Source organism: Salvia miltiorrhiza, chromosome 4 (genome assembly GCF_028751815.1).
Source record: "Salvia miltiorrhiza cultivar Shanhuang (shh) chromosome 4, IMPLAD_Smil_shh, whole genome shotgun sequence".
NCBI lineage: Eukaryota > Viridiplantae > Streptophyta > Magnoliopsida > Lamiales > Lamiaceae > Salvia > Salvia miltiorrhiza.
In genome coordinates, this window is record NC_080390.1 from 44,969,304 (window position 1) to 44,991,354 (window position 22,051).

Genomic DNA, 22,051 nt, shown 5'->3' on the forward strand with positions numbered 1-22,051 from the left:
TCGGGCACTACAGAACGCAGTGTAAAGTACCTTCAAAGGGAAACGAGAAAAAGACCGAAGCCAATGTTGTGGCTGAAGGAGAAGGACGTGAGACATATTCCAGAGTTGAGGAATAACTTGATCTCCGTCAAGCAATTGTCGAGAGAAGGATGTGATACACACCTCTCAGGTGATTGTTGGAAAATCACTAGGGGCGCAATGATTCTTGCACGTGGCAAGGATGCTGGCAGCCTATACACAGCGATGAATGCGTGTGTGACAATTGCAGTTGCTGATAGCAAGAAGAATGCAAATTTGTGGCACCAAAGACTTGGGCACATGAGCCAGAAAGGGCTCAAGTATATGCATTCGAAAGGGAAACTACCAGAAGAGGGTGAGTTTCAACACAAGTGGTAGAACTCTGAAGCAAGTAAAGCTTGAGTTAGTCCACACAGATGTTTGGGGTCCAGCAAGAGTTTCATCCATTGGCGGAAAGTCTTACCTTTGTGACTTTCATCGATGACCACTCGAAAAAGGTGTGGGTTTACTTCTTGAGACAAAAGTCAGAGGTGTTTGAGGCGTTCAAGAAGTGGAAGGCCATGGTGGAGAATGAAACTGGCTTACGGATAAAGAGATCCGATAATGGCGGAGAATACGAAGATATGGCGTTCAAGAAATTTTGTTACCAGAATGGCATCAAGTTGGAAATGCCAGGGACCCCACAACAAAATAGAGTCGCAGAACGCATGAACCGGACGTTGACAGAAAGAGCTAGGAGCATGACGATACATGCAGGACTGCCAACACAATTTTGGGCAGAAGCTGTCAACACAACGGCATATCTCGTTAACCGTGGGACATCTGTACCATTGGAGTACAGAATACCGGAGAAAGTTTTGAGTGGCAAAGAAATTAAACTTTCTCACTTAAAAGTATTTGGCTGTGTCGCGTATGTACACATTAGTGATATTGCCAGGAGTAAGCTCGACTCCAAATCACTAAAATGTATTTTCATTGGATAATGGTGGAGATGAGTTCGGGTACCGTTTTTTGAGATGACAAAAACAGGAAGGTAATCCGAAGCAGGGACGTAATATTCAATGAAAATGTGCTGTAAAAGGACAGGAATGCAGTGCAGTTCACCGACACAACAACGGAGGATCCAACATATGTTGATCCAGATGATACTGCAGAGTGCAGTACATCGAAGCAAACAGATGAAAGTTTGCAGACGGAGGAGCCCAACTCTGAGGCTGATCCACCACAGTCTCCAGTTCCAGCTCTAACTCCTATTCCTAGGAGGTTATCTCGACCTCAGGTTCCTTGTATCGAAAGTCTTCCTGATAGTGTGGTCAGGCAGCGAGTCCCGTTGAGTGGTAACGGCGGTGCAAGATATACGGAGGTGTACCCCCAGTGAACTCACGATTGAATCCGGTGGTTCCTTGTATCGAAAGTCTTCCTGATAGTGTGGTCAGGCAGCGAGTCCCGTTGAGTGGTAACGGCGGTGCAAGATGTACGGATTGTCGTTCGAGGGAGGACATGATGTGGTCCTTGGTTTGAGGGGAGGATTTAGGAGAAACAAAGCAAATTCTCGGGATGAGAATTTACAGAGACAAGCAAAAAGGTGTTTTGCAGTTGTCTCGGGCCAAATACGTTGATCGAATCTTGCAAAGATTCAACATGAGCAGTGCTAAGTCGGTTAGCTCAGTGTTAGCTAACCATTTCCGCCTATGCAAAGAGCACTCTCAAAAGACAAAGGAGGAAAGAGACTTCATGGCTAAAAAGGAGGAAAGAGACTTCATGGCTAAAATTCCTTACGCCTCAGCCGTTGGAAGTCTGATATATGCCATGGTCTGTACTAGACCAGATATCGCTCATGCAGTGGGAGTTGTGAGCAGAATTATGGCAAATCCTGGAAAGCAGCATTGGGAAGCAGTAAAGTGGATATTGAGATATCTACGTGGATCTACTGATAGATGCTTGTGCTTTCGACGAGGTAATGTAGCACTACAAGGTTTTGTAGATGCAGATTTTGCCGGTGCGGTAAATCGCATGAGAAGCACTACTGGTTATGTCTTTACAGTTAAAGACAGAAAGGCTGCTGCGTTGATTGAGGTGTGAAGACAGATTGAAATCAGTCTTCAAGTGGGAGATTGTTAGTCAAAAAGCAACAATTGTCAAAAAGTTGCAGCTGCTTTATTTTGTCAAATAAAGGCAGCCCCAATTCTCCAACTTGGCGTGCACCTACCGCCACCAACCACCCTCATTTTGCCTATAAATAGAAGGCATGGCAGCAGCATTAGAATCACCCCATCACCCCACAACCAACACCACCTAGCAGAAGTGTTATTAGCTAGAGAGAGAAAAAAAATCTTGTGAGAGAAAACTTCAGTGTGGAAGTTATACACGAGTGATAAAAGTGAGTTGAGAGATAGCCTCTGCGTAGGCAGATACAAAATACAGTGTGGTATTTTTGTTGTACTCCTCCTTTTGATTCTCTAATATATTGGTGTGGGTCCGTGGACGTAGGCAGTTTGGCCGAACCACGTTAAAAATATCGGTGTCATTTTTTCTTGTCGTTTCATATCGGTCGATATCCAAAATATTGCGTCACATTTGATCTTTGATCCTGGGCGGAATTATTGGCGTCTATAATTCCCAACAAAGCTTTGGGGAATCAACAAAAAGCTAAACAAGTCATACAAATTGCTGACAGTTCGTTGAACACGGTCATTAAAAGAAGGGAGCGACCGCGAAAGCAAGACCAGATTGCGCGCAATCATAATAATGCTCTGAAAAAGCATGAGGGGAATATCAAAAGCAGGTTGAGGAATTCTATAGAGGCAGGACACAAGCCTAACAACTACATAGTGGATTATAGCAACACCAGTAGCATGCGAATTATGGACAATGTGGTTAATAAACGATGGAGTGACGAAGTGGAGGCGGGTGAGACCCGCTCCATGCAATTTTCTTAAGTCCATGAATATTATCGCTTGGAACATCCGTGGCTTTACGGATGAATCAAAGCGTTTACTGAAAGAGCATTGTAGTTCTTTTCCCCCTATGATTATTGGTTTGATCGAGCCTAAGGTTCGCCTTCACAAGGTTCGTCAGAGTTTCTGGATGTCGATTAACATGGTTCCACGACATCAAAATAGCAGGCTCTTGCGTCGCCCTAATATTTGGGGCTCACCCTTCTGTGAACACTAACATTATTCACTCCTCCGAGCAAGCCATTGTAGCGGACTGTAGCTGGAATTCGAGGATTTTCAGAGTTGCCATTGTACATGGCGCTAATGATCAGGTGGCCCGTCGCGTTCTTTGGTCGGATCTTCTCTCGGTGATTCACGAAAACACTGTTTGTATTGGCGATTTTAATGCCGTGAATGGTGCCCATGAGCGTATTAGCATGGTGACCCCTAGTAGAAGCTCTTGTCGTGATTTCTGTAAGTTTATTGAGGACGCTGATTTTATAGAGTCGCCTACGACAGGGCTGTATTTTACTTGGTCGGGGCGTCGCTTTCTTCCCCGGCATATTGAGTCAAGGCTTGATCGAGCTCTTTTCTCTTCTGGTTTCGCTGACATGTGGACCAATATTGTCACTCATGCGTTACCTAGATTGACTTCGGATCACTCGGCTTTAGTTCTTCAATGTAGAGACGCGGCTCCTCCTGGGAAGCGTTCGTTCCGGTTTCTTAACATGTGGGTTTTGCACCCTGACTTTCAAAACTTGACTCATAACTCTTGGTCTGGTGATGTGGACGTCCGTTGTCCCATTTTCAAGTGACTCATCCCGAAACTCCTAGCGGATGGACTCGAATTTATACGAGGTCGTCCTAGGGTGGTAAGGTGACTCAAGTCGTCTCACAAGGAAGACTTAGCAGGGCTCTAATCGTGTTGCTCACAAGAAACTGAAAGGAAACCTAAACACTATAATCGGGTAATTGGGTCTGTCACTATCTCACTCTCTAATCACCAAAGCATAAACAAAAGGAGCAATAAACATTAACTAATGCAGTAGAAAAGAACAACTTAAGAACACGGGGATTAAACAAGAAAATTATCAACTAGGGTTTCAATCTCGAATTCTAAACCAAACGATCGTAAACTCATAAACATCAATGAGTAAAAACTAACTAGGCAAGAACTAAATCAAGCATAAGATTCAAATTCAAAGAAAGCTTTAATCTCCATAAAAGAAAGGAATAACATTCTCCAATGAAAGAAAACCGAGAGCAACAATAGCGATCTAACGATTCTCGTAAATTATAAAGATTCAACGATCATAATCTCAAATCATCACATTCATCAAAAGCAATAAACAAGAATTTAAATTAACCAAGGGATTCAAATTACTAAGGTAAATAAATCGGTTCTTACACAACGTAGCAATCCAAGGAAAACTAATCCGATGAGATGAGAGTTGGCATCACAAGCGATCTAATGAATCCAAAAGCGAAAGTAAATGTTTGAAACTCTAAAAACCTTAGGAAAAATGTGGAAAATCGCCCTAGAGGCTGCTGAGTTCGAAGATGTGAAATAAACCCCTAAAAAACGGTTTTTATATGCTGAAACGTAACTGCCGGAATTGCACAGGGGCGGCGGCCGCCGTGAGGGCCCTTCGCGGATTTCTTCCAAGAATTGCACGGCCCGCGCCGCGAGGCCGCGGCCACCGTCCCGACGGCGGCCGCCGTGGCACGGCGGCGGCCGTGCGCCTGCCTTCAAAACTGCTCCAAACTAGCCGAAAACGCTTGACAACTCGCGAATCCTGCACACGACAATAGCACACCCAAAAAGATCATCGAGCACGTGAAAAATAAGGCAAAAAGATATAAAACATGCTCGAATGCACGGTTGAAACACTAGCAAAAACCGCCCAAATACGAGGTAAACAACCCCCCCACACTCAAATCCTTGCTTGTCCTCAAGCAACAATCACAAAATTGAAAGAACATCCACAAGCGATTCTTCTCACCAAACAAACACAACCAATCCAAGTCCTTCAAGAAATCAATGTCCCCCAATCAAGTGTTCAAAGCTAAGATTTAAAAAGTGCAACAACAAGGTGATACAACTCAATCCGATCAGACCCAATTCTCCGCTAAGGGTGAATTTCCTAATGCAATTTCTTTTACAATCATGTCTCAATCCTTTTTCATATTCTTTACTTTTCACATTATACTTCTCTCTTTTTTTTTTTTTTTTTTTTTGGGGTCAAGTTATTTTCGCTTTTAATAGATGGGCCATAATTCACGAGATTGCGCTTTTGGAGGTGATCCAAAATGTTCTCGTGTGGTTTTCCATGCTCATAATGAAAACATTAGAGGAGCAGAGACCCAGACTATCAGAAACTCAACAACCAACCAAACAATTCAACACAGAGACAGATATTAGGAAATTGCACTGAAAATACTCCCCTTAGCTTCTACCGGACAAATCACGTCAAGAGTTGCTCATCAGGGTGTTGCACCAAACCTTAAACTACTTACACTTCATTGGGAACAAATGAATCAGGAAAACAAGGACAACAAACCAAACAGACACAATCCAGAATCGCCAGTGAATCACCATCAATCATGTGATGTACTTAAAAACAGGCAAGAAAACAATAGGAGGGAACCATTCGCCCCAAGACAAGCAAACATGGCACCACAACCAAGCATGCAACGTAGTGATAAAGCATCAAAAACTCCGCATGCAGCACAATCAACAACACCACCAAGACAAAACCATAAGACCCCCACAACGCATAAATAACGCCCCTCCCCCACAGAGAAAGACTTGCACTGTCCTCAGGGCACAAAAAGAGAAAGTTTAAGAACATCCCTGGATAGGAGTGCAGCCAACACGGCGACGGCGGTAGAGAGGGCGGCGACCACAACCTGTAAAACGAGCAACCACAAAAACCCACAAAAGAAGACAGCATAAAACAAGAAAGAAAAGAAAGCAAAGAAAATATGTACAAAAGTGGGTAAAAGGGACGCTCAGTTGGGGCCCCGAGGGGGGCCCGGGGGAGGGTGCCAGAACTGGTCCTGGTTCTGCAAGGAGAAGGCGGCCCACTGCCTCTCGAGGTCGGCGATGTAGTAGTTGATGCTCGGTGACTCATCCAAAAACACCTAGCGGATGGACTCGAATTTATACGAGGTCGTCCTAGGGTGGTAAGGTGACTCAAGTCGTCTCACAAGGAAGACTTAGCAGGGCTCTAATCGTGTTACTCACAAGAAACTGAAAGGAAATCTAAACACTCTAATCGGGTAGTTGGGTCTGACACTCTCTCTTTAGATCTAGGCGTAATTAAATAAAGCTTGTAAAATGATCTAATGCAGAATCAACAGAAAGCATATAAATCTATCTAGGCGAAAAATAGGAAGCAGATTAAGAACGCAGGGAACTAATAAACCTAGGGTTCTAACTAGCAATCTAGAAAGCATTAGATAATTCAGTCAATCATAAGCAACGATTATCTAGGCGTAATAAAAGAACAATCAATCATCAAATAACTCGAAGCAACAATAATCTACGCAAAGGAAATAGACTAGCATTCAAACATATAGAAAACAATAACTAAGTTCTTACAGCGAGTACGATCCAAAACTTCAATCCGATGTAATGAAAACTAACATGATCTTCAATCTACAAGCCAAAAGATGTTTGTTGATGGTTTAACTACTCTAAAACTAAGGGAAATCAAGGTGAAATCGCCTCGGAGGCTGCTGGGGTCGAGAGTACCTCCAAAAACCCTAAAAATCGACTTTAAAATGGAAAAACGTAACTGCCGCCCAGTGACGGCGGCCGCCGTACGGACGACGGCGCTGTGGACGGCGCCCGTCGTGATACGGCGCCGCCGTCTATGCCTTTCGCAGACTGCAATGCGCAGCGTTTTTGTTTTGGTCCGTTCTCCCTCGTTTCAAGTCGGATTTTGGATCCGTTTTCGCCTACGAACTCGTATCGAGACGAACTTTGATTCTTCTTGAGACCAATCAACTAAATTCTGACTTTATTTTTTGTCCACATATCAATCAATTTGAGCATAAAATCCTGAGACAACAAAATTAGCACAAAAGCTCAAATCAATCAACTCTTGAGTGAAAGAGACCAAAATAAAAGTCAAAATAAGTCGTAAACACCCACAAATTCATCACAAAATAGGGCTAAACAACCCCCCACACTTAAATCCTTGCTTGTCCTCAAGCAACAGTCACAACATCAAATGGAAATCCACAAGCGATTCTACTCACCAAGCCAAAACACCAACCAATCCAAGTCTTCCAAGATATCAATGTCCCCAATCAGGTGTTCAAAGTTAAGGTTTATAATGCAACAACAAGGTGATACAACTCAATCCGATCAGACCCAATTCTCCGCTAGGGGTGAATTTCCTAATGCAATTTCCTTTATAATCATATCTCGTTCCTTTTTCACATTCTTTCATTTTTTTTTCACATTTCACTTCTTTTTTTGGGGTCAAGTTATTTTCGCTCTTAATAGATGGGCCGTAATTCACGAGATTGACACTTTTGGAGGAGATCCAAAATATTCTCGCGTGGTTTCCCATGCTCATAATGATGCCATTAGAGGAGCAGAGACCCAGAGCTATCAAAAACTCAACAACCAACCAAACATTTCAACTCAGAGAAAGATATTAGGAAATTGCAATGAAAACACTCCCCCTAGCCTCTATCGGACAAATCACATCAAGAGTTGCTCATCAGGGTGTTGCATCCAAACATTAAACTACTTACACCAAATTGGGAACAACTCAATCACAAAGAACAATGACAACAAACCACTCAAAACACAAACCAGAATTGCTAGTGAACCACCATCAACATGCGAGGTGCACTAAAAAACAAACAAGAAATCAAGACAAGGGGACCATTCGCCCCACACAAGAAAGCCCAAGAACACAGCAAGAAGACACCCACAGGATTCACAACTACCAACAAACACCTCCCCCCCACACTTAAACTCTGGCACTGTCCTCAGTGCAAACAAAAAGAGGGGTGAAGGAGGAAACTTCCCTAAATACCGATCCAGTGGTGAGTCTGTAGTGTCCCACGATGTCTGCCTCTCTCTCATCCAAAGAACAAGCAGTCTCCAACGCAACAACCTGCACCAAACAACAGATGCAACAAAACACAACACAAACAAAACGACAGAAAAACGAAACCAGAAAAAACAAGAAAACATGGGTTGCCTCCCATGCAGCGCTAGTTTTTAAGTCGCCAGCCCGACTAAGAAGGTCCCTTAACCAAAATCCGATTGAAGCTCCAGCTGCCTTAACGCCCTTGTAAACTCATCTTCTTGAATTGCAGCTGCGGGTCCTCCAAATGAGTGCTCCATGCTCATATCTTGGGATGGCCCTCTATCCACACATCCAATGAAATTTAGTGACCCAACCTCATCCAGCTTCTCTTCCAGTAGCAAGGCACACAGAAGGCCTTGCTCTTTATCATCTTCCTCTTGTAGCTTATCCAGGAATTCTCTCTCAATCTCACTTTCATCTTGCAAGTTAGCAAGAAATTCTTCCACGATCTCGTCCTCTTCCTGTAGCTTATTAAGGAAGTCCTGCACAATACAATCCTCATCCAAAGCATCAAATGTTTCAACATAAGAGCAGATTTGAATTAAGGGAGTGGGGGTAGTAGGTTTTTTATCAAAAACTGAGAATGTTACCGCTCTACCTGCCCCTACCATACTTACAGTTCCCGTACCCACATCGATGCGAGTATGGGTGGTAGCCATAAAGGGTCGGCCAAGTAACACTAGATGCCCATTCTCGCCTCTAATCCCTTTTCCCACATCCAGGACAACAAAATCAGCCAAGATCCTAATCCCCCTCACAACCACCTCAACATCCTCAACAAGACCTCGTGGGCTGCTAATGGAGCCGTCAGCTAGCTCTATCTTAATATTCGTGCATATCAGCTCTTTATTACCCAATTTCTCAAAAATATCAAGTGGCATCAAATTGACTGCCGCGCCCAGATCAAGCATTCCAAAAACCTTTTCAACCCCACCTAAGCTAATATAAAAAATAAAGCTACCTGGATCTCCTTGCTTGGGTGGTGGTTGGTCTGGTGCAACAGTGACAGGTGGCAGTGGCTCACTGGGGCATTGAATAGCCTTGATTACTTCCACTGTTTTACTTCTCCATTTCCCCATGGTTATTGGGGCATTTTCCTTGACTACCGCTACGGCATGAGCTTGATGCGGTTGTTTGCCCTGGTTTGGGAACTTCCCAGTTGGCTGTTCTTGCTGCAGCTGATTCAAGGCTCCTGTTAGTTGCCCCACTGTAGTCTCGAGGCGCTTGATGGTAGCACTCTGAGCCTCCATCGCATGTTTGCTAGCTTTCATGAAAGCTTGCATCTGATCCTCAAATAAGGGGCCTGGAGGTTGGTGCTGCTGAGGTGGGTAGAACTGCTGCTGGTTCTGATAACCCATAGGCTGCTGGAATTGACAGTATTGAGAACTCTGCCCGTGTCCTTGCATGTGACCCTGGAGTTGCCTACTCGAATACCCTTGTGCAGCAAAGACTTCTACTCCTCTTTCATAAGCACGCTCGCCCATCCTATGGCACTCGTTGGCTCCATGGCCATACTCCCCACATATGCCACAACCTTCTGCTGGTGGCGCGTGAGCGGGTGGAGCCTCCACCTGGTTCATCCTGAGGTGCTGTACTTGCCTCATCAAGTCCGCTACTTGCTTCTGAAGCTCATTGTTTGGATCTGCTGCATTAGCTTCAACCCTCCTTCCTCTTACCGACTTTTGTTGGGAACTCGCGCCAAGTGTGTTGAAGATCTCCTTGAGTTCATCAGCTGTCTTCCGGGCAATGTTGCCTCCTGCCGTGCTATCCACCATAAATTGAGAAGTCTGCAGCAACCCGTCATAAAAGAGTTGCATCAACATCACTGGGGTTAACTGATGCTGCGGGCACTGGCGGAGGAGTTCCTGGAATCTCTCCCAAGCCTCATGAAGTGGCTCGTCGGCTCCTTGAACAAAGTTCATGATTTGAGTTCTAATCTCTTGTGTCTTGTGATTTGGGTAGAACTTCAACATAAACTTCTCACAGGCCTCTTCCCAAGTAGTGATAGAACTAGGCGGTAAGGAGAGAAGCCAAGTTCTTGCCCGATCCTTAAGTGCATACTGGAAACATTTAAGCTTCAGCTGATCTTCTGTGATCTCCAACAGTGGAAAAGTTTGCACTTGGGTGCAGAAGTCTCGGATAAACTACAAGGCATCTTCATTCGGCAGCCCATAGCAGAGGGGGAGCAGACTTGAATCATTGGGCTTCAGGTTGTAATTCCTGACTGCAGTGGGGAGCACAATAGCTGAGTTCGTGGCCTCTATGATAGGCCGGGTAAAATCCCCCATGTACTGCAAATTTCTGCCTGCCATTTTCTCAACTCCAAAGCTAGACAAAAGAGACTCGGTACCCTCTCCTAGGCTTCAAGCACCTCACGTGCACGGCGAGTGTTGTCAAGTAGAATGCCAAATTCCTGTTAAGACTTTAACTCCCTAGCAACACAACACTCAACAAAATAGATCAAACGCACTGGTGGGAGAAAGAAAATAGCCGAGCAAAAATAAAAATAAAATAAACACAGAAAACAAAGTAGCACAACCAAACGCCTAAAGCCTTCTCCGGCAACGGCGCCAAAATTTGACTCATCCCGAAACTCCTAGCGGATGGACTCGAATTTATACGAGGTCGTCCTAGGGTGGTAAGGTGACTCAAGTCGTCTCACAAGGAAGACTTAGCAGGGCTCTAATCGTGTTGCTCACAAGAAACTGAAAGGAAACCTAAACACTCTAATCGGGTAATTGGGTCTGTCACTATCTCGCTCTCTAATCACCAAAGCATAAACAGAAGGAGCAATAAACATTAACTAATGCAGTAGAAAAGAACAACTTAAGAACACGAGGATTAAACAAGAAAACTATCAACTAGGGTTTCAATCTCGAATTCTAAACCAAACGATCGTAAACTCATAAACATCAATGAGTAAAAACTAACTAGGCAATAACTAAATCAAGCATAAGATTCAAATTCAAAGAAAGCTTTAATCTCCATAAAAGAAAGGAATAACATTCTCCAATGAAAGAAAACCGAGAGCAACAATAGCGATCTAACGATTCTCGTAAATTATAAAGATTCAACGATCATAATCTCAAATCATCACATTCATCAAAAGCAATAAACGAGAATTTAAATTAACCAAGGGATTCAAATTACTAAGGTAAATAAATCGGTTCTTACACAACGTAGCAATCCAAGGAAAACTAATCCGATGAGATGAGAGTTGGCATCACAAGCGATCCAATGAATCCAAAAGCGAAAGTAAATGTTTGAAACTCTAAAAACCTTAGGAAAAATGTGGAAAATCGCCCTAGAGGCTGCTGAGTTCGAAGATGTGAAATAAAACCCTAAAATATGGTTTTTATATGCTGAAACGTAACTGCCGAAATTGCATAAGGGCGGCGGCCGCCGTGAGGGCCCTTCGCGGATTTCCTCCAAGAATTGCACGGCCCGCGCCGTGAGGCCGCGGCCGCCTTGCGCCTGCCTTCAAAACTGCTCCAAACTAGCCGAAAACGCTTGACAACTCGCAAATCCTGCACACGACAATAGCACACCCAAAAAGATCATCGAGCACGTGAAAAATAAGGCAAAAAGATATAAAACATGCTCGAATGCACGGTAGAAACACTAGCAAATACTGCCCAAATACGAGGTAAACATCAAGGTGATGTTTAAACTGAGAAGACTCCGTGCTGATCTTAAGACCTAGAATCGTACGGTTTTTGGGAATGTTGATGATCAGATTGTGGCTTATCAGGCTGCGCTTTTGGAGATTCAACAGCGTATTTCACAAAATGGGTACTTGGATTCGATTTTTGATGAGGAGATACAAGCTCAGGCGCGCCTTAATATCATTTTGGAAAGAAAAAATAGTTTATTGCATCAGAAAAGTAGAGCGAAGTGGTTGACTGATGGTGATCGTAACACTTCTTTTTTCCACCGTCTCATCAAATTTAGGAAGCCGAAGCAGCGCCTGAATCATCTGCGCATTGGGGATCAGATTTCGAGTGATAAGGACGATATTAAGAATCATATTATTGATTTTTTTCTAATCTTTTTAGGGAGGAGGGTCCGTGTCGTGACGACAGGACCATGTTGGAAGCTATTATTGATCATAGTGTCACTGAGGAGCAGAATGCTAATTTGATCAGAATCCCGGAGGATGACGAGATAAAGGCTTCGGTGTTTGGGATGGACGCTTCTAGCGCCCCGGGTCCTGATGGTTTTTCGGGTCTCTTCTTTCAGAATTGTTGGAATATCATTAAAGGGGATATCTGTCTCGCTGTTCGGACTTTTTTCTTACGGTCTTACCTTCCTGCTGGCTGCAATGCCAGCACGTTGATTTTGATTCCCAAGAAAGATCAGGTTGATACGGTGACTGATCTTCGTCCTATAATTCTCTCGAACTTCTTTTTCAAAATCATTTCTAAGATTTTGGCTACCAGATTGAGTGTGGTGGCAGCGGTCTGTGTTTCTCCTAATCAGTTTGGTTTTATCAGTGGTCGCAATATTCATGATTGTATTGTGCTGGGTTCTGAGGGTTTTAATTGCATGAATAGAACTAGTCGGCGCTCGAATTTTGCTTGCAAAATTGACATTAGCAAAGCCTTTGACACTATGAGTTGGGGGTTCATTTTACAGGTGCTTCAGGTCAACGGATTTCATGAGACCTTTATCAGATGGATTTCTGTGATTTTCACTTCGGCTCGCATTTCTATTCTTTATAATGGTCAGTTGAGTGGTTAATTTGCTTGCTCCAGGGGGGTTCGCCAGGGAGACCCCCTTTCACCTATTCTGTTTGGCATTGCTGAGGACGTCCTGAGCCATCTTTTCCTGAATTGTGTGCATTCTCGGCACCGGGTGCCCATGGATTTTAGCCGAGGATCTCACTTTCCCACGCATCTTTGGTATGCTGATGATATCCTCATTTTCTGTAAAGCTTCGGTTAGAAATGCCAAAAAGATCAAAGAAATCTTGAATCTTTATGGTGAGCTGTCGGGGCAGATTTGCAATCCGGTTAAGTCTCATGTCTTCTTTTCGTCTAGGGTGGCGACTCCCTTACGAAATAATATTCAGAGGGAGCTTGGTTTTGCTATCGGAAGTTTGCCGGCTACTTACCTTGGTGTTCCTTTATTCACGGGCCGTATTCGTGCTTCTTATTTTATGGTGATTTATGATAAAATCGTTAATAAATTTGCAAGATGGAAAGGGTTGCAGCTCTCTATGGAAGGACGTCTCTGTTTGGTTCGCTCGGTGATTCAAAGTTCGGTTACTCATTCCATGATGATCTATAGATGGCCGAAATCTCTTATTTATAATTTGGATAAGAAGTGTCGTAATTTCATCTGGACCGGGAGTGTAGATATCAAACGTTCCTGCCCGGTCAGTTGGAATCGGATTTGTGCCCCTCGAGCTGAAGGGGGTTTGGGAGTGCGACCTTTCTCTACAATGAACAAGAGTTATCTGATGAAAATGGCGTGGAAAATGGTCCAAGGTCAGGATTTTGCGTTTGTTGTTCTGCGTACTCGTTATCTCACTATCTTTGGCTACGCGAAGCTTAATATTGCCTCTTCCCCTTACTGGACGGGAATTCGAGAGCATGTGAATCAACTTGTTGATAACTCTTTTTCTTATGTGGGCAAGGGTTCGACCACTTACTTTTGGAAAGACGACTGGTTGGGTTACAAACTGGTTGATAAGTTAAGGATTCCAACTTTTATGCATGAGTTCCTCAATCAAGCTATCGATGATTATTTTTTTGATGGGATCTGACATTTCACAGAGGACTTTATTATTCATTGTTCTGATATTGTGGTGGATATACTACTCCTCCCGTTTGGTGATGAGGAAGATCAACGTTTCTGGAAGTCGTCGCTTACTGGTAATGTTTCGGCTGCTCCGGCGTTTGCGGCCAACAGTCATTATTTCCCCAAGGTTTGTTGGGGGAGTTGGATATGGGAGAAATTTATCCCGGAGCGCAGATCTCTTCTTACTTGGAGGTTAATCCATAGACGCTTACCTACTCAGGATATCTTGATTTGTCATGGGAAGATGATTGGGCCGAATAGGTACGCCCTCTGTGGTAGGGACGAGGAAACTATTAGCCATCTGTTTTGGAGATGCTCGGTGGTTAAGCTTGCTTGGCATGAGTTGCTGGAGTGGTTTCATAAGACTGATTATCTGCATCATGCGGACATTCACGATTTCCTTGTCACTGCTTGGAATGCTAAGTTCAGTTCTTTGGTGACTTCTTTCTGGAAAGCGGGGGTTATAAATTTGTTATGGAAAATTTGGGATTGTCGCAATCAAATCATTTTTGAAGATAAAAGTTTCTCTCATAGGGATCTCAGCCGTTTTCTCAAAGTGGCTTTCAAAGAAATGGATGCTCATTTCTCTAAAATGGGTAATTCTAATAATTCTTGGTCGGATTATCTCATTTTGAGAAGTATTGGGGTAGCTACTCGTGCGGCTCCTCCGCCGGTTATGGTTAATGTTCACTGGTGGCCTCCGGTGGGTCAATGGATGAAAGTCAATACGGATGGGTCTGCGATGGGAGCTCCGGGAAGTATTGCTGCTGGGGGCATTTTTAGGGATCATTGGGGCTGGGTCCGGGGTTGCTTCCACTTTAAAGGAGGAACGGGATTTGCCTTTGAAGCAGAACTTCTTGCGGTAATTTATGCAATTATGATTGCACATCATAGAGGCTGGCATATGTTGTGGATTGAAGGCAATTCGGCCTATATTGTTCGTCTGTTGACTTCTAGATCGTTGGATGTTCCGTGGCATTTCATGGCGGCTTGGAGAAAGGCGCTTAAGCTCTTGGAGGAGTTTCAGGTGCAGGTGTCGCATATTTTTCGTGAGGGAAACTGTGCGGCAGACTTGATGGCGAATCAGGCTAGACCTGAGGGATGGTGGCCCTATGCCCGGGACGAAATTAAAAAAGCGGTGGCCATGGACATGGCGACTCATAGCCATGTTAGGATCAAGTTTTGACACGGGTTCCAGTTGCGGTTTCTTTTCGCGCTGCTATTTCGGTTTGCTCAGGGGGCTTCTGGTGCGTTTCTTGGATGTGGGTTTTTGTCGAACAGATGGAGGGCAGGTTTCTGCACGGGTTTTGTTCATCAGGAGGCCGGATTGGAGTTTCTTTTTCCTCGAGCAAGAGTTGCTACCTGTTCAGCGGTGTGATCTGCAGCAGAATATGGAGCAGATGTGTGATCCCCGGCGGTATAAGGATTTTTCGTTTTGGTTTAACCGTGAACTTTTTTCAAACAGCTGGTGGGCGGGCTTGGGTTTCGGGCGGTCGTCCGATTTGATCGCCTTGTCGTCTGGTGTGAGCTGTTGGGGGAAGATTGTAGCCGGCAACAATCTGATCTTTGTTTCTCATGGATCGATTGGAAGGAGTTTTTTGGAGAAAGAAGGGCCTGCAGCGACGGCGTATCACCGGCTGCTTGGTCCCTTTGCCTCTGTTGATCGTTGGCTGGAGGAGGGAATCGGCGACGGCGTATTACCGGCTGATTTCACTTCTATGACAGCTTTTAGTGTGTTAGTCGATCGATGGCTGGAGGAGGAAATCGGCGACGGCGTATTACCGGCCGATTTCCCTTCTATGACAGCTTTTGGTGTGGCATTCGTTGTCGAACGTTGGCTGGAGGGGGGACTCGGCGACGGCGTTTTACCGGCCGGTTTCCCTCCTATGACAGCTTTCGGTGTTACTTTCTTGGTTGTTGGTTTTTTCTTGCTTTTATTTTTCTTCTTGTTTTCTCTTTGTGTTGAGAAGCCGGGATTTTCTAGGAACGATGGTTCGGCCGGAGTTTCTGAGATTCTCCCAACTCAGCTTCTGACACTTTTTTATCTTAGACGAGTACTCTTTTTCCTCATACTGAGGTTTTAATGAGGCTCGGCCCTTAGTCTGCTTTTCTGTGCTTTCAAGGGTTTAGGTTTTCTTGTTTTTCTTTTTTCCTTTTAATATAATCCTATTTTAATAAGATTAGAAATAAAGATGATAAAAAGAGTTCTAGTTCTAATAGGAAACAAATTAATAATAATAATAATAATAATAATAATAATAATAATAATAATAATAATAATAATAATAATAATAATAATAATAATAATAATAATAATAATAATAAAATTAATGGTGCATATCTATATGTATTATGTAATTATCTAAAAATAATAAATTATATATAAAAAATATTAATAATTAAACTTATATAATAAATATGAATATTTGGGGTGTTACATCGTATACCATCGTAATTTTAACTCTAAGAAAGGAACGTCTTTTTTTATTTGTTGCGATATGAACGAAACTAAAACATATTTATATGTATCAAGATCGAAGTAATTTACATTGATCTGAGTCAAACTAGCCTTGTTGAGAATAAAAAACCGAGAATTTCTAATCCACCTTCCAAGTTTTTTCTTGAATTTTGACTTGATTATTTAGAAAAAAACTTAGTTGTACGTAAATACATAAAGTATTTTAAATTTTGAAACAATAGGGCCGGATGACCCTATTGGTGATTGAAACTTAAATTTTGTCCACAAAATTTGAAATATCAATATTTGGCCATCTTTTATGTGCTCTACCTAATCTACCCTTTAATCCAACAGATCCAACAGCTTCCTTTGACCCGGATTCAGGTTTAGGGATTAACCCATGCAGCAGCACATACACATGATTCAGCTTTCATCCTCTCTCTCTCTCTCTCTCTCTCGCCTGCGACGTGAACTTTCATCCGGCTAATTCTCCTCTCCGCCTGTTTCATAAGTTGCGACGATGATGAATGAAGCCAATTCTCCTCTCCGCCTGTATCTCGCTCTCGCCGGCGCCGATGAAGAGATTAGAGAGACGATTATCCTCTCCTCCTCCTCTATCTCACCACGATCGACGTATCTGCAACCTCTCTCTGATTGTCCTCTCCGCCTCTATCTCTCTCTTGCAGGCGCCGACGAAGAGACTAGGCGGTGGATCTGATCTGATCGTTGCGCCGCCTCCTCCATCGGCAGATCTGATCTCTGCCTCATTCGATTTCAGCCATCGACAGATCTGATCTGATCTGATTTGTGCTGCACGTATGGCACTTATGGCACTATTAGTGCCATAAGTGCACACTTCCCCCTAGGGTTTAGATATTCCATTTAGGGTTTAGATTATCCATTTGAGGTTTAGATGTTCCATTTAGGGTTTAGATTATCCATTTAGGGTTTAGATGTTCCATTTAGGGTTTTAATGTTCCATTTAGGGTTTAAATGATGTTGTTGTGTCTGTATTTGTGCTGCACGTATGGCACTATTAGTGCCATAAGTGCCAACGAAAATCCAAAATAAAACCAAAGTAAAATCTTGGCACTTATGGCACTAATAGTGCCATAAGTGCCTAACCCGACCCGGCACGCGACCCGCGTGCATGATCCTACCCGGTCCGCCTCATTAAGGGTAAAAATGTCCAAATAAATAAAAATGGCCAAATTTTGTGTTTTTTTAATGTGTGGCCATAAATTGTGTTTTATGCTTCATTTTGGCTACTTCAAAATTTTACTCCTTAATTTTTGTGTTTTAATTAACATTATTTTTTGACCAATTAATCTATAAACTTTGAACTTTTTGAAATTTGGCTTGAACTAAAATTCAAGCAACATTTTATTCTATATGGATACCATAACTTTATTATATGGACGAACATGATGTTCCTTTCTTCTACGTCATGAATAGCTCATATAAAAAAAAATAGTAATATCAGTTTGAGATAACGCTTTTGGGTAGCTAAAGTTCAGTCGGTGTTCATCTTACCAGCTTCTTGGTTTCAATCTCATAGATTGTTGCAGCACTCCAGCGTCACTCAGTCATAAACCTCTCTTTGCCAAGATGGCGGCTACGAGCAATCCTCTCTTCATGTGACGCCTGGCGGTTAGGATCCAACGACCCTATTGCTAGGGTGTTTGAACACCCTAACAATAACGGCAAAATTTAACGACGGCGATCATTTGCCGCCGATATTACGATCACCGACGAGCAATTTACCAGCGGCACCTCGCCGCCGATATCGCCGCCGGTGATCGTAATACCGGTGGGATTTCCATGAATACCGGCTACAATTGTCGTCGATAATTCCCAAAATTTTTGTAGTGCACGGGGGACTCGAACCCAAGACATTTATCTTTAGACATTAACTCCTTACCGCTTGGCCAACACACGCACACAACTAAGATCTTTCTCAACCTACTAAAGTTTTTGAGGCAAAAAAAAGGGTTAAGTATCAATTTGGCCCCTGACGTAGAGGCCCCTGTAGCTATTAACACCATATGGGCAGGGGTGTGTCAACTAAACCCCTAAAGTCTATAATTTTCGTCAACTTGGCCCCTCACCCTAACGGAGCGTTAACTCCGCCCGTTTTATAATTTTTTTTATTATTTCGTGGGGCCCACCATTAACTAACTCAACTATCCCCTTATAATTTGGAACTTCTCTGAGAAATGACGAACCCTAAATCGCGACTAGGGCATCAATATTTGGCCGAAGCTTTCAGCTTTTGGTGAAATTAATATAGGGTTTCACTGTCTTCTGAGATTTTGAGGGGAGTAATGAGTTTGAATTCCATTCCGGTGGTTCTGCGTCGAGCTCGTTTGCGGCCGACGTCAGTTTGGGGGCTCTGATAATACAATGTATTGTGAGTGCGAATTGGAAGGCCAGAAGATAAGGGCTTCGATAATGACATCATGGACGGACGAAAAGCCAGGTAGAAGGTTCTATGGATGTCGAAATTGGAAGGTATAGTTGCATGTTCCATTACTTCTTATGTTTTTGTTGATTTAATTAGTTGAAATTGATAGGGTTTGAAATCCACTGTTATTGTTTTACAATTACTAGATGAAGAATTGTGGATTTTTTTATTGGCTTGACGAGCCAATTAATGGAAGAGCTAAGCAAGTCATTAATGAGTTGAAGAAAGAGAATATGAAGCTCATGAAGGTGAAGGAAAGCTCAATGTCGTCTGCCATGGATGTGGAGACAGAAATTGCTAAGCTCTGGGCTGTTATGGAAGCGTTGAAGGAAGATTCGAAAAAAATGAGGAAGAAAAGTATATTCCTCACTACACTTTTGCTTGTTTCTTGGTAGTTGTTTAGGTGATTTTGCTCTAGCATAGTAACCATTTGTAGTAGTGCATGAACTCTTTTTGGAAATGAAATAGAAGTTGTTGATGTATGTTACAGCTTTGATTAATTATTCAAATGATTTGTAAATTGGATGAACTCTTTTTGGAAATGAAATGGAAGTTCTTGATGTATGTTACAACTTTGATTAATTCTTCAAATGATTATGCAATAACTGTAACAACAATCCATTTATTGGGGATCACAAGCATCAACTGTATTATGCATCAAGAGGTCTTGCAGATTTAAAAGCATCCCAAAAAACCATCACAATAGAAATATGTTAACTGCCAAAGGAAGATCCATATATTAATCCAAAAGCATATCCACCATAAAGGAACATCAAAAGCATAAGTGATAACACTCATTTTTCCACGGCTTTTAGTGTTCATATAATGTCATTTATATAAGGAATTGAGTGTTGGATGATTGTTTTGTGCTTTTATTGCTTTATCTTGTGAACTATGTTACTTGCTCGAACTTTAATGGATTTGACAGGATTTTCAAGATGGAATTTGGAAATATTGTCGGAAATAGGAGTTTTAGTTCGTCTCAAGGGGAGTTCGTGAGCGCAAACGGATCGTAAATCGGAGTTTGGACGAGAAAGTTATGGCCAAAACAAGAACATCGCGCACAGTAGTGAATAGTGTTGACGGAAATTTCCGAATTTTCGGGAATTTTCGGGTTTTTTATATTTTCTCAGTATTTTCGAGTTCTACACTGTATTTATCTCCTGTGCCTATATATAGGTCCTTTCCCGGACCTATTAGACACATCTTTTCACATCTCTTCACCTCCTTTCTTTTTCTTTTTCTTTTTTCAGTTTTACATTCAGTTTTCATAGATTAGATTTATTTATGCAGATTCAAGCTGTTCATCCATAATTTCTTCCGGGTTTTATCTATTTCATTTATTTTAATTGCTTTCTTTTATTTATGCTTTTGATTTATTTTAGTATGTCTGGCTAGTTCGTTAATCTGAACCTAGGATTTGTACAAAGCTGATTAATTATGTGTGTATTATTTATTGATATCAATTTGTCTTCCAACTTGTGATTCATGATTCCTGGTGCTTAATTTCTTGTGAATTATTTGGCCAATAATTTACATGTCTAGTTGTTCGATTTGAAGACTTGAATGCGATAATTGTTCAGCCGATTCAGGAATGCATGTTATAGTAGTAGCCTTGACACTTGAATGAGATAGATGAAACTATAGGGAGCTATTCTTTGTGTACGCTTGGGAGTTAATTTATTCCTTTGAGTCTTGAATGTGAAGGGGGGTAAATTAATCTACTTTCATAGGTGTTCGTTAGAGAAGCTTGTGAATAGTTATGTGATCTCTTATGAGGGTTGGATTAAATTGATAATTGAATCAATAGATTAAATGCATGTAATTAATTAGTAAAAGTACATCCCTAGGGTCAGAGTCTTTAAATATTTGATTTATTTATCATTGTTTTTCTGCTGTTTAGATTTTTTTTATTAAGTTTAGTATTTGATTCACCGTCTTATTTGCTTTGCCTGTCTACTGTGAGTGTCTGTTTAGGGAATAGCTAAAGTAATTTCGGTTTTATAGTCTTTGTGGATACGATACTCGATTGCTTATTATTTGCTACAATTGTCTGTGTTAGTTGCAGTTTTTGTTGCTAAGAAATTAGTGATCAATAAGTATTGATCCAAAACAAAGGTTTAAACCACAATCCAGTGTTAACTTAATGCTAGGGAGTCTATTAAACAAAAGATTACACCAGAATTCAGAATCACAATCAAGTTTGGTACATCAACCATCAGAGAAGAAATGCAGCACTTCGACTAGTTGTAGTAGAACCAACAGTTGAACCAGCATTTTTTCCTCTTGGGATCTTCTGAGCACTGTTGCTTCATTATCTTGTTTCCCTTTGCCTCGTGGAGCTTTGAATGGCTTTGAGACCACCTTCTTCAACTTCGAGCTCTCTCCATCTGCCTTGCGTGGTACTTGTTTTCTCTTCTCTTTCCTCAGTTCATTCTCATTTGGGATGACAAATCGTGTTATGGGGTCAGCCTCTGTGGATCTACCCTCATCTATGACCACTGAGCTTGTCATATCAGGCTGTTACATTACATACAAACCTTCTAGTTAGTTATAGGTAATTAAGAGTGAAATGTAGAAATAACACCATTAAGATTGTAGAAGCTTACATGTAGAACTGTCTTTCCAGAATCAGGATTGATATACAATCCAATGCCCCGGGCACTACTTCTGGACTTCAGTTTTGTAGGTAATGATGAACTTGAAGCTTGTGTACCCTGTGTACCATGTGTGACCTGTGACACCTATCAAATATTGCAGCAAATTAGTACACTACAATAAGATGTTGCATTTGAATTGAAGCAAATAGTTACCTGACTTGGTTGTTGAGGGCACTGACCCTTTTTATGACCCACACTCTTGCATAGGCTACAATGTTGCTTCTGCCCTTTTCTTGAGAGCTTGTTGCTTCTCATTGGCTCGTTTGGGGCTCTCACTCTCAGCTTCTTTGGTCTGCCTGTCTTCTTCTCTACAGGAGGATGCTCTATACAATCAAATTGATTGATTTTCCAGAACTTCACTCCTGGAACAGGCTGAACTGAGTGCTCGTAGGTTTTCATGTAGCTTGACTTGTGGAACCAAATTGACATGACACTGAGAGGGTCAAACTTTGAATAAAACATAGCCGCAAGGGCATGGCAGCATGGTACACCGGTTAGTTCTCACATTCTACATGTGCATTTCTTCCTATCCAAAGCAACATTATGCTTATCCTCAAACTCCCCATTAATCTCATATCCATCCTCCCCATTCCAAATGAC